Here is a 4,922-nt window from a genome sequence, read left to right as displayed (position 1 = left end):
CTTAAATTAGAAAAAAATGACCTATGTGAAAACCTCTTTGAATAATATACTCTAAACTTATTTGATATTAATTATTTTTTTAATTATTGAAAAGGGGAGATTTTAGGGGTAACTTTTAAAATTCAAATGGGAACCTATATTTTTGAAATATGATTCATTTAGGATTTTTTTTTAACGAATTTTGACGTATCATTCATAATTATGGGTTGATAATTAAAGAAGCTATTTACATTCGAATTTTGTATTTAATTTGTAAAAATGCCATCAATGAATAATAATAATAATATACTTAGTGCTTCTGTTATACGCCGAATCATTGTTGTACCTACAACCTTAATAATCTGTACGCTATCTAACTACCAATTTACTAGTAATAAAACGTGTAGGTATTTGGTATCTTAATTTAATTTTATATTACATAGGTCAAATCACATTATTCTATTGATAATAAAAAAAAAAAAAAACAACGCATTAGATAATAATATACCGTATACATATTATGTATAATATTGGATATTGTACTATTTATAAATTTATAATCAAAGCTATGAAACGGGTTTTGTCTCCTCAATAATTTTACATATTATTTACTATTTATAATATAAAATTATAAAATAAATATCATTCAGTTGACAAATAGGCAATAGTTGATTACCTATACCAAATTATAATATGTTATGTTTTAAATTTTAATGTTGCATTGTTGCACCTATATCTCACTATCAATACCATATTTACAGTAGCGTACGCAAGATTTTAGTTCGGTTTAAGTCTTACCTGAGTAAGTCATTTAAATTATTTTTTTCTAGACAGTTTTTAAATAAACAATTATAGTTTGTCTTAAATTTAGCCTAAATTTACAGTGTTTAACCTGGTCATCTATAGAGCCTCTTCGGGTCGTAATAAGTACGTGGTAATACGATGCACCATCGATTGTTGCAGACGTTTAGCAATGTTTTAAATCATCCAAAAAAAGCTGAAACTATATGATCAGGTATCGACGTCTTTTTCATATTCAACAATTTATTTTGAATATATTAAAAATTACCAATAATTGATCTGTGTGTATAAAAATGGTGGTAAATAAGATTTTTTGTAGAAAAAAGAAATTTCTGAGAAACCCTAGAACCCTACACCTAAGTACGCCACTGACTATTTAGGAAACTGATTATAAAATTAGGTGTTTGTTTTTATTAGTTTGAAACCTATAAAAATATTTTAAATTACCATCGAATACCTATATGGCTATATCTACTTATGATAAATAAATTATGATAATTGGCGTTCTATTTTTTAACTGTTAAAATTTGAAATGATTTTAAAATATTAATACGTCTTTACCAAATGATAACATTTAAACTAAATATATTTTAAAACTATAATCACAAATTCCTATGTTATCATTTGTTATTAAAAATGTTTATACTTACCAAAAATATGAACGTCCTTTCATACGAAACGCAACTATACGGGCATAGCGTTGAATCGAAACTAGTATAACCAAACAGAAACTGAGCATTATAAGCTATATTATATTTTGGAGGTAACCATACTCGAAAAGAAATTATTGAGTAGGGATATTGTCTGGAATGTGGAATTCAATTAAGGAAATTCAATTTGGCTATCAATATTATATAGGCGTAGGTATATACTTTCACACAGCGCTTCACGTCGTTAAGCACCTGCATTCCAATTAGAATACCTAAAATGATCACATTTTACGATTAATACACGTTAATTTTACTATTCAACAAAAAATCTAACAAAATGCTGGATTATTATTTTTTTTTTTTTAAATAATCAAATATACTTGAACATTTTCGAAATTGTGTTGGTATATAATAACAACTATTTACCTAGGTACTACACAAAATTACAAATTAATTAGGTATTTAATTTGTTTTAGGCACGAACTACTAGAATTTTTTACACACAAAATATTAAATACTAAATACTTGCTTCTTAAATAAATAAAATAAATATCATAAATACTAAATTTTCAAATACAGTGGTGACTAATGAGTGGCAGCTGGGAATTGGTACTATTTTATCAAAATTCCTGAAACTAATATGTACACAATATCATTGAATTTTGCTTTAAAATTGTACACAATTTAGTACCTGTAAAATATTAAAATATATTTGACATAAGTATTTTTTTTAATTTCCTAATTTAATGTGTTGTAGAAATAAGGTGACTAACTGATCGTGCAAATTGTGATTTCACCATCATTGTAAACTCGTTAAAATACGTAAAAAAAAAAAAAAATCAAAATTCGTTATAGGCGCTGTACACCGTACCTACAGTATTGTGTGCACGCGTAGGTATAAACGTAAATATAACTTCCTGAAAAATAATGATTTCCGCAATTTTTTTTTCTGCACCATCGTTTTGAACTTGTTAAAATACGTATGTTTCAATAAAAAAAAATTTAAAAATGGGGTAGTTTAAGTCAATTTGTTCCAAATATTGAATTCATTTTATTTGCAATATATTATAATATGTAGGTATAATATACTTACATAGTTTTTCTTCGTACGGTTTATAAAAGAAATTAATTTAATTGTATATATTTATGTTATAAAGGCTAGAGGGGGGAGAGTATCTATGTAGTAGATTGTGGTTTTAAGCAATTTAAAAATTAAGTATTAAATATTTATTTATCATTGTTTATCATGGTCAGAAACTATATTTAGAAATAATTGTTGTGCCTAGTAAATTACTTTTTTTTTAAAATTAATTTAATAATTTTAGGCGATATAATAGGTGACTTCGGGAGATGGTAAACTGCGGAAAAATTAACCTTTTTCTAAAAGTAGATGTGTAAACTGCAACAAATAAAAATGTATCATGTTTTGTGACAGAATTGATTTACATTATACAAGCTTCAGCAAATTATTTTATATACCAACCAATATAATAGTATACAGTATACATAATACATAATATTAAATATAACTATATAGATCGGATTTTTATTATCTATTAACTATTGACGGATGAGCTTACAATCCTAAAATATGTCCAATTTGAGGATACACACTTTTTGTGTTGCCTCCGTCTTACAAAAGTAAAATATGGCAAATTTTCGTTCAGCAAAACCAATTTCGTATTTTGGCTTTATATGTTGTACTTTTTCACAAATGTGGGCAAGTTAATGAAAATAAGTAAGTGAAGTTAAGTTAAAAAAACACAATATTGTTAAATTAGTTACCAGTAAACAAATCATACATTTAACTCGATAAGTTCCCAGACAGCATTTTGTAATGATAATATTATAATAACGTTATACTAATATTATTCGTAATTATAATATTATAATAATATTATTAAACGAAAAATTGCTGTCTGGGTCAAAAGTTAATATGGAGAAAAATATTAACTTAACTCAGTTTAAAAAAAGTTCACCTACTTCTTTTAAATAGTATGTGGATCACATAAATAGATAGTAGTGACTACTTTGAGTAGATTTTTATTACTTCCTAAATTATAATAAACAATTTGATCGAACTTTTATCATAATGTTACCTACATAGTATATACCTATATTACTTTACGCGTTTACATGATTATTAAATATTTAAACTATACACATATCAATTAATAATTTAACAGATAATAATTATTTTAAATCAAATTAGGTCATATTATATTAAGCCTAACTAATTTTCAAAAATATATCTATGTACAAAATTATATAATCAAGGAAAATAATAGAAATTTTTGCATTATCATAATATTGGATTATTATTTATTAGATTCTGAGCGGAGCGAGGAAGCTATTGTTTTTACAATGGTGTTTATTTTTTTTTATTTTTATATCCTGTATACAACATTTCTTTCAGAAGGAGTGTTTCGATTTAAACATATAATACCGTATCTTTAAGAAAATTGGATCAAGATGGTACTATAAAGAGGTCATTTTTCGATTTTCTCAATAGTTATTTAATGCCACGGGAAAAATCACTGGAAAATTAGGAAAAAAAGCTAAAAATGGGATTTTAATTTCTAACGCTTTTTTTATCACCATAGAAACGAATAAAAAATCATAATATTTTAATATTAATTCAACTTACATGATAAAATAAATAATAACTAAATATAAAATATCCAGACTGACAAACAATCTTCGCTAAGAATCTTTTTTCTTATACAATGATATTATATCATTGAATTCAAGTCTAATACAACCATTATACAATGACCCACTTGTAATCTACTGTACAGCAGAGCGACATCCACTTACCTGCTTTTTTTATTTTTATATCAATATTTACGAATAAAATCTCAACTTTATGGATTTATTTTGAATCAACTGAAAAAGCAAAGTTATTTCAATTGCTAATTAAACTAGTTAAGTGGAATAGATAATTAACTAGCCAGTTGAGTTAACTTTTTGACTAGTTAATGTGGACTTTTGCTTTTGCAAGGTGAAGACAACACAATATGAGATCATTATCCGATGATATTAATAAAATTGTAATTTTATTATCACAGTATCACACTATATATTACAATACTAGCTGCCCGACCTTCTCCGGAAGAAATTATTTTTTTATAATTCAATTTAAAAACATATGACTATTTTTTGGCTATACAAATAATATAATATAATTACATATTGTACTATTGTAGTTATTATTATTGCTAATTTCTGAAAATTATACATCCTAAATTTTGAATTCAACCACTCGAGTGGTAAATGTTATTCTTTTTATTATAGAATAGAGATAAGGTAGACAAATATGTAACAATAATTTATTTGTTCAATGAATACTATAGGTATATTTCAAATGGAAAAATGCAAGTGCAAACAAATAAATAAATAATTAATTAATAATAATAACAGTATTAAATAAACAAACAAACCCGGTTTCCTTCGTCTTCCAAATCAAGTTAGATTCTTATATACTGGGTGATT

The sequence above is a fragment of the Acyrthosiphon pisum genome, chromosome X (assembly GCF_005508785.2).
Source record: "Acyrthosiphon pisum isolate AL4f chromosome X, pea_aphid_22Mar2018_4r6ur, whole genome shotgun sequence".
Lineage (NCBI taxonomy): Eukaryota > Metazoa > Arthropoda > Insecta > Hemiptera > Aphididae > Acyrthosiphon > Acyrthosiphon pisum.
Note: the sequence above shows the minus strand (reverse complement) of the source record.